At 39.7% G+C, this 12,441-nt stretch overlaps 1 long non-coding RNA gene across 1 annotated transcript in view; it reads right to left on the bottom strand.

Moving 5' to 3' along the window:
- Positions 1-12,144, bottom strand: part of LOC141278681 (uncharacterized) — a 34,357-nt gene extending 22,213 nt beyond the window's left edge. The window contains exon 1 of the long non-coding RNA XR_012331720.1: positions 12,112-12,144. This is a non-coding gene — a long non-coding RNA (uncharacterized lncRNA). The remainder of the gene's footprint in view (positions 1-12,111) is intronic.
- Positions 12,145-12,441: the final 297 nt, after the last annotated feature.

Below are 12,441 nucleotides of genomic sequence, written 5' to 3'. Positions count from 1 at the left end.
CCATACTGGCCTCTCAGTTCCTTGTATACCTCTCCTCCAGTGTTGATGCCAACTCACCTACCACAGTCACTCACTCCCATGGCTCTACCTCAATGTTGTCTTTTCCAACTATGGTGGTTGTTCCACATCTTCATTGCACGTACACCTCTCATTGGCCAGCATTTCCTTTCTTTCCAGTTTATTCACTCTTTTAGTCCAACTCCACCCATCTTTTTGTAGCACCATGACCTAAAATACATTGATCCTACTCCTTCTCTTTTTTCACCTTGAAGTGCTCAACAATTATAGTCATTATCTTTTCTATACCCTGAACTCCCTCGTGTCTTTCTTCCTTCATCGTATGGCTACATTAATCTGAGAAATGAAGGTGAAAGATAATAAGAGTTTATTATATACCCCACTGGCACAGAGAGCTAAGAAAATATGATTCCATCTTCCTAGCATGCTGAGAAGTGGGTGACTCAATCCTTCTTTTATACAACAGAAAACTGATCCCCATGGGATTAAGTGTCTTGCTCAATGTGATGGTTAATTTTATGTGTCAACTTGATGGGCTAAGGAATGCCCAGAAAGCTGGTAAAACATTATTTCTGGGTAGGTCTGTGAGGGTGTTTCCAGAAGAAATTAGCATTTGATTGGTAGACTGAGTAAAGAAGATCACCCTCACTAATATAAGTAGACATCATCAAATCCATTGAGGGACTGAATAGAACCAAAAGGCAGAGAAAGGGTGAATTTGCTCTCTTGCTTTACCTGGGATGTCCATCTTCTCCTGCCCTCAGACACTGGCACTCTTGACTCTTGGGTCTTTGGGTTTGAACTGAAACTATACCACCCTCTGCCCTGAGCCTCAGCTTGCAAATGGCAGACTGTGGGACTCTTCAGCTTCCATAGTCACATGAGTCAATCTCTCATAATAAATCTTTCTCTATATATTTATATATATCCTGTTGGTTCTGTTTCTCTGAAGAACCCTAAAATACATAATATCAAAATGAATAAAGCACAGGGCCAGAATTTAAACCCAGCTTCCCTGAGGAGACAAAACTTGGTGTAAAGACCACCATTTTAGGAATCCAGAAACCCCTAGATTGTAATTCCAAAAAAAGACACTATAAATGAATTTAAAAGATTGAAAGCATTTAGAAAATCAACTGGCAGTTAATAAGCACTAAATACATGTTAGCTATGTTGAAATTATTTAAGATAATGTGTTTTTGCCTGTTTCTGTAAATTCATATAGAAGATACAGATTCAACATCATTGATTTTATTTTTTTAATTTAATTTTATTTTATGTTTAGCCATGCCACATGGCATGTGGGATCTTAGTTCCCCAACCAGGGATCAAACCTGCATCCCCTGCTGTAAAAGTGCAGAGTCCTAACCACTGGACTGCCAGGGAAGTCCCTCGACATCTTTGATTTTAAATTATTGTGTTAGGATCTTCAAATTCAAAACAGTTCACCACATGGTGAGAAAGACCGATCAGAGAAATTATAAAACAATGTGGTAAGTATGCTAACAAAGATGCAAACAAAGACTAAGGAGGGGCACCTAACCCAACCAGGGGCAGAGGGAGGGCCACAGTCAGGAAAGTTTTCAGAAGAACCTAGCAGAGTATCTGGCACAATCTAAGGAACCAGTAAATGATAAATAGTAGTAAATGTTATTGCTGTTGTACTTGTCTTCTGGATTTTTAAGCCCATTATGCTTTCACTTAAATCTAGTCAAATTCCCTAGAATTTGGATTCACTCTTAGACCACATCGGCAAAATTTGCCCTCCACTGGTATTTTTTATAAACACTTGAGATAGTGAGGAAACAGAGAAGGGAGAAAAGGGGCAGGAGGAAAGGGTGAAAAATGGTAGGATAATGACTATGCTGTCAGAGCATCCCTAGAACGATGTTGTTCAATTCCGAGTTCTTTGGGCTACAAGGAGTAAAAGATCTTATCAATAACCTAAATATTAAAAGGCAAGAACGAGGTTGAGATTTCTTATAGGGAAACAAATTTCTTAGACTCCAAAGATTGAAATAAAGGTATGTCCTGACTTCAAGCAGAAAAATAAAGCACAGAAATTTAACAACTGAGGACACTCTCTTCACCTCTTTAGGGCCACGTGATCTCTTTCATGTTGCCTAGTCGGCTCATTTCTCTTTCCAACAGCTGCCTCTGCTTATTTTATCACCTTGTTAGAGACAATACATGACCAACAATTACATCCCTACTCACTGAACTCTCAGTCTTAGGGCCAGCCATTTAATGATTACTGTCTCCATGGTGATAAAACAGCATAACAAGAGAGGGTCTCTGCTCACAAAGAACTCAATGTTTATAAAGAGTCGCCCAATAAATTATTCATATTAATTTCTTCTTTCAACAAGTATTTATTGGGTATGCACTATGAACCTAGCAGTGTACTGCATGCAGAAGATACCAACAGAAATAGAAACAAACACAGTTTTTGTTCTTAGGGAACTTCTAAAGTTTACTGGTTCAAGGTGGGTCAGACTTTAATCAAGTAATCACACAAATATTAACATAGATTAGAACATATTATAATGGAGGAGTTCATTGTACTCTAAGAGCATCTAACACACTCGGCCTTGTCAAGAAAGTCACTGAAAAGTCAATTTCATTGAACATGGGACAATTGAGCTGAAATACGGATGCATAGGAGGAACCTAACAAGGAGAGGAAGGAAGAACATTCCATGTAGAAGGAAGAAAAGTCTGCAAAATCCCTGCAGCAGGAGAAAGGGGTTCACCCAAAGAAATATAAGGAAGCCACTGCAGATGGTCCACAGAGTGTAAGCATGTGAGAAATGAAGTTATAGCTCATCTAGACTTAGCTACACTGTACTTTGTAAGCCAGGTAGCACGATGGGAAGACACTTAAAGTTTTTAAGATGTGAGTGAACAATTATACCATCCAATTTATGCTTTGAAAACATAACTCTGGCTATAGTACTAAGAAGAAATTAGAAGGGATTGGAGGTGTGATGGTTAAATTTGCTGTGTCAAATTGGCTAGGATATGGTATCCAGTTATTTGGTCAAACACTAGTATAGATGTTACTGTGAAGGTATTTTGTAGACATGATTAACATCTACAATCAATTACTTTAAGCAAAGGAAATTACCATCCACAATGTGGGTGGATCATCCCATCTAATCAGCTGAAATTCTTAAGAGGTAAAAGTGAGGTTTCCTAGAAAAAAAGAAATTCTGCCTCAAGACTGTAACATAGAAATACTGCTTGAGTTTCTAGCCTTATTGCCAGCCCTACAAATTTCACACTTGAGACTGCTTGAGTTTTCAGCCTTCTTCCAACTGGCCTTCCCCCACAATAGTTTTAAGACTTGCCAGCCTCAGCAATTGTGTAAGTCAATTCCTTAAAATAAATTACACACACACACACACACACACACACACACACACACACACACACACACACACACACACACACACACACACACACACACATATATATTCCCTCTAGAGAATTCTAACAACCTGACTGATAATAGAGGACAAAAAATAATTCTGTAATTGAATCAGTAAGGGTTTATTGTAGTTTGTAGTAGTTTCTGGTGATAGATACAGAGGAATATTGCCAGATTCCAGAGAAGTTTAAAAAGTAAAATCAGCAGAATTTAGTGATGGATTGGATGTGGAGGGAGCTTAGGAATGAGTGGGTTAAGTAAAAACATGGAGCTTCCGGTTAAGTCTAATTGAAGGATAGTGACACCCTTCAAAATGAGTCCTGCTTGATTTCAAAGATTTCTCTAAGACTTTCTAGAGAAGAAATGTGGACAAGATTCTAGACTATATAAGTCTGGAACTCAGAGGAAAAGTGAGAGCTGGTGATACAATTTGTGTCATTGGATACAGCCAACAACTAAAGGCACTGCTGTACAACAGGTATCCTGGGCAGACAACAGAGAGAGAGAAGAGAAGGGAGCTCAGGATCAAGCTGAGAAACTTTTCAACAATTAGAGAGGTCATGAGTCCTGTGCACATCCTGGTCCAAATAGTGCACACCACAGAAAGATCAAGCCTCTTTCCAAGATTTCATTCTATGGTGAGGGCAGTTTTAGCTAAAAGGGCGAAAGAACTGAGCTTGCTGAGCAAACTTACTGACATTGACCAACTTTCTTGAGTTTCCAGTATGTTATTTTCCCCAAAGAACCTAATAGGTAAAAATAAACTCAACAGTGTCCCCTTCCTTGAAGCTATTACTGATTACACTTCTCTTACTTAGGTGCTCATCCTTTGGGCATGGATCTCTGACAGAACAGTTGAGAATTTCCTGTTTGTCCTAGTAGGTTTTTTGTACCACAGGAAAAGTAACTATAGCATTTATATACGTATCCCCACTATTCACCTGGCATTTACTGGGCACTTAAGAACCTTCATGAAGTCTCACAGCTGGCCCAGGGCAGTATCAGGCTTCAAACCCAGGCTCATAGTCACTATGCTGTCCAGCCTGTTTTCCTTTCTAGAACCACACAGAATCTGCCAGACAATGTCAAATGCATTGAACATACTTTCCCTTTAAGAAACATATGCATCAAATTCTCTCCCTGTCCTTGTGTGGAGTGCTCAGTTCTCTGCAGCCCCTAACTGCTTCTGCCTATCTGCATGTCCAGGTAGACCAAAGAAAGCCTTACAGAGACAATACATATATAGATATATATCATATATATGTATTGTACACAAAACACACCTAAATCTCCACTTCCCTAAATGACACGTATACACATACATTCTTGGTCTCGCTGAAGGCTAAGCCACTGTGTAGTGGCTTTGGATTGGCTACTGAACATTCTATTTTTGTACCTATAAACTAAGAATAAATGCATTACCTACCTCAAAAAAAAAAAAAAAAGAAAAGAAACTTCATTAAATAAATAAGTACATGAAATCTTAGAAACGTATTATTTATTTTACCGTAGCTATTATCACTAGTTCCATTGAAGTACAAATATTTCAGTAGCCCTTAAAATCCCATTTCCAAGCTATCTTTCTAAAAAGGCATTTTAGACAAAGTATGAAGGGCCATAAATCGACATTCAGCTTATGTATTTTTCTTCCATAATGTGTTTCCATCAATGATAACATTTTAATCAGTACTTTATGGATGCTTCCAAAAAAGTCATTTGCTCCTGATCTCAGCCATGCATCTCTCATGCAATAGGAGACTTCATGTGAAGGCTTGGGTGCATCAGAAAGCCTGAATCCAGGAGTTAGGCAGTGACAACAGAAAAGATGGTGTACTTTAAACACTGTGTCAACTTATCACCAACCAAGAAGAGAAGGTAATTCGAAGGCTTTCATTCTGTTCATGGTCACTGAGGTCAGCATTAAACATTCTATAGAACTGCCCCAGAGTGACCTCCTCTATCAAATTTTCCTATATCTGTCAGGTTCTATGTGTTCAAAATAAGCATTGTGCATTCTACATCTCTACTCAAGGTTATTGAAAACCCTCTTTTGAAAGTGCATCAATGGTTTTAAAAATACATACGGAAAGAAAACTGAAACATGCATTTTCTAAGAAAAGCAAAATGAAAGAGTTTCTTCCTTGTCTTTTTTTTAAAAAACAGAATCAACTTTGATGTGATGGGTGCACTGAACATGTCAGGCAGAATGTTATCAAAAGAAGTAGTTTGAAGCCATTCCTGGGGGATGATTTTGATGTCCAACTGTCCTTGTCTTACATGAAAGTATTTGGTTTAGACAAAAATTTATTTTGACCCAGAAATGACAAACACACACAATTAATGTAAAAACAACAAATCTAGGCCTTGGAATAGGGGACTTTGAACTATTTGATTAAAGTCAGTTCAAAAAACCTGACCATATACTACTTTTTTAAAAGAAACCCCAATTTGTAAACTGGGAATAAAATTGTTTCACTAAGTCCTCTAAGAAAATGGCAACACTGGAAGTTGAATCTTGAGTATTCTTTTGGTCCCTGGAAGACCACTAAAATCCATTGTTTCAGCAAAGATAAATACCCTCATCCCTTGACTAAAAAAATTAAGCAATTAAGTAAATCATTCTCTCTCTCTCTCACCCCCCCTGCTTCCCTCCCTCTTTCCTTTAACAAAGCAATTGACGAGAAAATGAGAGGAAAACAATTCTTGTTACAGACCTGAAATCAGTAGCAACCTAGTGCTGTTTTCTTTTCCCATATTTCTGTTTTGCCTGAAGCGAACTCTGACTGTGAGTAAGGACCCCCGTGCATACTAAAGAAACCCAATCCTTTCTGATTATAAACAAACAAAAATAATATTTCATATGTGAGATTTTAGCAACCACTGGGTAACAAATATGTCCTTTCAGTCAATGAGACCATCCAAATCTCAGACAAGTTTCCTAACCAACTTGATATCCATAGATGAAAATGATGCCTTTAACTCAGCCCTGTGGCTCTGCCCAAGGAACTTCGAGCTGACGTTGTTTGAAGGAGATATGCTGCCTAAAGAGAGCTCTCCTCCCTCTTTTCTTTCTTCTTTCTTTTGTTTTAAAGTAAATTCCTGCCGACTCCTGTTCAGCCAGGAGGTATTTATCTGACTAGCGAAGGCACATCCTCCAAAGAGAGAAAGAGGAAAATAAACCACTCCCTCCCTTGCCCACTGGAGGGTAGGAGGGGAAGCTCCAGCTGGGTCATTTGATAACCTCCCACAGGCAGACTACCTAAGAGCAAACAGAAGCTTGGGAGCTGGTAAGCAGGGGGACCTGAGGGAAGAAAGGAAAGAGTTGGGCTATGGGGACAGGAGAGGAAGGTCCTGGGTTGGGGGTCCCGTCACTGCATTTCTTTTGAAAGAAAAATAGCAAACATTCGGGAAAGGGGGCCAACCTACAGGATGAGGAATCCCACTTCATGTTTGCTTATTCTCTGATTCGGTTTTGTATTTATTTTATGTCTCAGTACAATGGAGAGGGTCAGCCCATCTGCATCTTGACAGTTTGTAGACTTTTAACTCAGTGTAAAGCATGCCAGCTTTCTTACTGGACAAGGAAAGTCCAAGACATTCCCATTTGATGAGGTTCCTGATATACAATGAAATGAAGAAATAACAAAATCGAGTGAAGAAAATGGGGCTGTATTTTCAATGCTCACATTTAATAATCAAAGTGATGTAATGAACACCTTTTCCAATATTATCTAGGTAGACACAGATTGGGAGTGTATGTTTAACTGCATTTACAAATAATGCCCAAAGAGATAAAAGGAGACTTGGGCAATTAAGTATCCTGTTTTCGTGCTCCAGGCCACAGAACTAACCTCCCTCCACCCCTCACTACCATACTAAGCCCCACCCAGAAAGGCTCTGAATCCAGGTACCAGGGAAATCTCAACCAGCTAAGTCACAGAGAGCTCTTTGTCAGGGTCTGTGGAGTGGGGCTTATCTCAAGTGCCCTGGATGACAAGTTGGTGAGATCAAGGCCATCAGCCCTTCCATCCTGCTCCATGTCAGGAAAAGCCTATCTCTGGGAGCTGCCCATCACCCTCCAACTGAGAAAGTCACCTGCAGTAACCTCGTCATCTCACAGTGCAGGGTTTCTACTGGATAGGACTGGTTACACTAGGAGAATTTCAAAGCCAACCCTAAATGTTGCCGTTTATGTTATAGAGTTGAATTAATTACAATAAGGCCTGCTCACAAATGTAAATGCATGCTCTATTTTGCTTACACAAAGATGATATGAAAAATAGCAACACCTGATCTTTATTGAAGTGTGATCCCAGGCACTGTCCTGCTGCTGGCTAGCAGGGGCTTCTTAGAGGAACAGCAAAGCATGTGAACTCTTGAAACTAAAAGCCTGGGTACCAAATACCACTCCGTCACTTACTTTTTGTATTCCATCATTTTAGGTGTTGTTTTCTCCTCTATAAAAGAGATAACTATAGCTCTTCCTGATTAGGGTTGTCAGGAGGACTAAATGACGTGGTTCATGTGAAGGTATCTCAGAGAATGCCAGGTGCATAATAAGCATTTACTAAGAGTTAGCTGTTAATGTGAAATTCACTTAGTAAATAATAAGCATTTACTAAGAGTTAGCTGTTAATGTGAAATTCACTTAGTAAATAATAAGCATTTACTAAGAGTTAGCTGTTAATGTGAAATTCACTCCTCACCACAACTTCAGGCAACATCTATTAGTATCCTGAATGTAACTGAGACTTAAGTCAGATAAGGAAGCTGCCTCCATTACATAACATATAAAAAGACAAGTAGAGGTTCAAACCCAACTTTGTCAGATTCAGATGTCTGCTACACTGATTATCTTTCTCACATTGTTGACACCCTCAAAGAACTTGGAATGGATGCAAAAACTAAAGTATAAAAAATGCAACCTGCAGCATTTTTCATTTTTTTGAGAAAACAAGAACATAGGAAGCTGAATGGTTTATTTTACTTTCTCTTCATCAGCTCCCTTTTTGTCTCCTTTGTCTCTTTATCTTTCTACTTCTCCCTCTTTCCCTCTAATGATAAAATGATCTGACATAGCACAAAATACAAATTATGTGATATTACCTTAAATTGCTCCAGTTCATTTAGCTCACCATGAGCATTCATTACAGCTAATTATTGTAACAGATTTTTATTATTCATGATTATTTTTTCATGTTGTAATGACCATAAATTTTAAAAATTCTGGCCACCATGAGTCACCAGTCATGTTTGTCGGGGATTTTTTTTTTTTCTGTTTTTCCTTACAGAACACTTAGATGCTCATTATCATCAATATATTTGTAGGTTGTTATTATTCATATCCAATAAAGCCCTTTTGGGGTACACAGAGTGACTTCTGAAACCCAGTAATTCTCAGGCCTAATGACAAACTGATGCTCTGCTTAATTTTAGAAAATCAAATTAACTACTCTGATTAAATGTACAGCAGATTTCACTGTGTTAACTGTGTCAGGTTCATGACTCCAGGCAGAGAGAGGTGCTTCCTCAGCTCATCCCTATGCAGAAAATACCTTTTTTAAAGATTCTCTTCCAAAACTGGTATATTAGGCAAATGCAAGCATTCCCTGGGGAAGGGAAAATGAGCAAAAAATCGTCTCTTTATAGTTAGGAAACTGCATTTATACCATCAGTAATTAGAATCAGGATGTAGTGAGTGCGAATCTCAGGCTACAGGCAACAAATATCCTATTATTTTCTTTAGATTAACTAGGTTGGGTTAATCGACCCATTTTTTGTCTCGCTCATGGCAATTTCATCTCTTCCTGGCACATACTTGAGGTGCCAAGGGCACATTCTACCCCTTGAGTTTGTGCCAAGAACAGAGATTTACTCAATGCTGAGGTATCAGCTGGACATCTTTGGTGATGCCCTCACTCCCTACGGCTCAAATTCCCACTGCCTCTTCTTTCATGGTTCCATCAGTTTGGTTCTTCTGCCATGCCTGGTGCAGAAACCTTTGACTGAGCTGGAAGGCCTGGGCACAGGATACATCCTCCCTGGTGCCCCTCTTGGCCAGTTCTTCCCAGGTGCTGCCACATCTTCAGGTGCTATCTTACAGGGTACAAATCCCCATCTTCAGCTAAACCAGTAGCATTCACTTCTCCGTGCCTCCATGTGAAGGAATTTACTGAGAGGCCATCTCTTCTCTATTTGTATTTTCATTTTATGAGATCTCCTCCAGGTACAGGGCATTAAGTAGCACCCAAATAAATGTACATGATTCCTAAATGTGAATCAAGCTCTGATCTACTTTCTGACCTTCAGACTCTATACTTTCTCGATATCTCTTCTCATATATCTAAACACATTCCACAAATTGTATGTCTAAACAAAAATACCAGGTAGCTTCCCTGAGCCTGCTTCTTTAGAGTTCCCTCATTTCAATAACTGGCACCCTTATCCACTCACTCCCTCACTTAGACCTGAGAGTCACCTTTGATTCCTCTTTCTGCTCAGCAATCTCTCAGCAAATCCCTATAACACTATGGCCAGAATGGGGCCTGCATCTGGCTACTTCTCACCATCATCACTAAAATCCTAGCGCAAGCCCCATCACCTAGCACCTGGACACTGTAACTAGTCTCCCACCTTTGACTCTTGCCCCTCCTACTCCATTCTCTCTGCAAGACAGACAGATCGTTCTAGAGCGTAAATCAGATCATATTGCACTTTGGCTTCAACACCTCCAGTTACTTTTCATTATACTTAAAACCTAAACTGTGCTGTCCTACAAGCTTCTGCAAGACCTGGCCCCCGACTTCCTCATCTGCTACTTCTTCTTCTTCCCTTCCCTTCATCCATGAAGCTCCAGCCACACTACCGTCCTCCCTGTCCTCAAATAGAGTTTATTTATTTGGCTCTTAATATTCATCGGTCGTGGGGTTGTAATAACACACTCTACAGGTATTGTTTTTCATTTGATCCTCACAACAGCTTTTTAAATTGGTTACTATTATTGTTGTTATTGTATAGATTAAAAAATATATACGATAATGTGACAGATCTGGGTGAGAGAAACATGAGAAGGAAAAGAACTTTCCCAGGTTGGTGCACAGGCGTCCTGGCATTATGTCTGAGTCAGGCTTTCTCAAATAGATGTGTTGACATTTGCCGCACTGCCCAATATTCTGTCACAAATGGTTAGTCACAAGGTTTCAGTCAAAGTAAAGTGATATTTGGCTGGGAAACTACATCTTCTGTCTGCTCCCTACCACTACACTACTCACTCTCTCTCTCTCTCTCTCTCTCTCTCTCTCTCTCTCTCTATATATATATATATATATACACACACACACACACACACACGCACACATGACTGGAAGGCAATACCTGGGATGACGGGGCCCCACCCAGTCTCCACCATATATCTTGGCATTCCTACTGAAACTGTTAAGAAGCCTGAAATGTTCCGAGAACTCGCAAGCAGCAGAGTAGTCAGGATAAGTGCTGTGCTTACCAGTACTTCTGTGTTCCCACCTGCCTGATACTCACACATCCACTTGTAAAGTTTATATATAGTCTGGTCCCTGGACAAGCAACATCACCATCTGAAACTTGTTAGAAATGCAACTTCTCAAGCCATTTCTGAGACCTGTTAACCAGAAAATACCTTAGTGGGCCCAGTAATTTGTAGTTTAACAAATACTCCAGGTGATTTTGAAAAACACTAAACTTTAAGAACCACTGATAGAGAATATGGGCAGGGAACACCTCAATTACTATGATCACTGTTGATCCCATGCCACAGTGTGAGGCGTTGGTGAGCTTGGTTGGGTCGGGACAAGCTATAAGAAGTGTTTTGCACACAACAGTTGAAGGCCTTTGGGGTTCTTTTCCCTTAGATCCTTGCCTTGCAAACTGTCCACAGTAATAGTGGGATTGGCACCCAGCACCATCCTGGAAATTGCTAGAAGCACCAAATCTCAGGTCCCGTAGCCTATTCCAGGTCTGTTGAATCAGAATCTTTATTTTAACTAGATCTCCTGTTGGTTAAATTGTATATTAAGTTTTAGAAGCACTGCTATTTCATACTCTAATTTCAGCCCTTAAAATCAATGCTTGCTCAACTACAGTGATTTAAATATCTTCCTTATGAGTTTTGCCCTATCCATGTATCACAGTTACTGTTATTTACTTAAAATTTCCATAGGACTCCAATTCACAATTTTAACAGAAATAAATTGGTTTATGGATTAAACTTTATACCAATTCTACTGAAAAGAAAACAGCTCAATTTGCTAGCTAGATTCTGTTGGCTGCCAAGGGTTGCTGAGACTTCACTTCCTTGGTAGAAAGAGAGAGGTAAAAGTGTTAAAGAAGTATTAGAGCATCTAGCTTAGAACTTAGACTCTCTCTAAGCAGGGGGATTGAAAGAGAATTGGAAAGGGAATAACCTCATCACTATGTCACTTACTATTATATAAAGTCTGATTTTTGGGAAACCAGGTATTATCTAGGTGACGGCCATTCTGCTGCTCATGGGACCATGCTTTGAGTGCAAGTTTGTAGATATTTCTGCATCAATAGAAAAGTAAGACACAGAAAGGACTTGCTCAGGGGAAGGCATGAAATGAGAGAAGGAGAGGAAATGGATGAAGTCTCCCACATAGGCTCCAGTACCTTCTGCTGCTGAAGGCCTACCCATCATCACAGGACACGGTGGTGTAATGCCTCAGAGGCGGTTAGAGTCTGGAGGAAGATAAAGGCCTCTCGGTTTGGAGTATTTCATCAACAGATGAATTGGCTGGTCAGCATTAACACCTAATGGCAGTTAATTATAGTGATCTGAATCCAGAAACCATTAAACACATGTACACACTTCAGTCTCTCTTTTCAGGGGGTTCCTACCTGGCCCGTCAAGCATTTCTCGGCTGGAAATTGCCAAATGTCTCCATAAGGGGGACCTAGTTGTTGGTAATGTCATTTGTTCTAAGAAGAATTCTGAAGAAA

The sequence above is a fragment of the Tursiops truncatus genome, chromosome 5 (assembly GCF_011762595.2).
Source record: "Tursiops truncatus isolate mTurTru1 chromosome 5, mTurTru1.mat.Y, whole genome shotgun sequence".
In the NCBI taxonomy this organism is placed as follows: domain Eukaryota; kingdom Metazoa; phylum Chordata; class Mammalia; order Artiodactyla; family Delphinidae; genus Tursiops; species Tursiops truncatus.
Note: the sequence above shows the minus strand (reverse complement) of the source record. Positions and strands in the feature narration are given on the sequence as shown.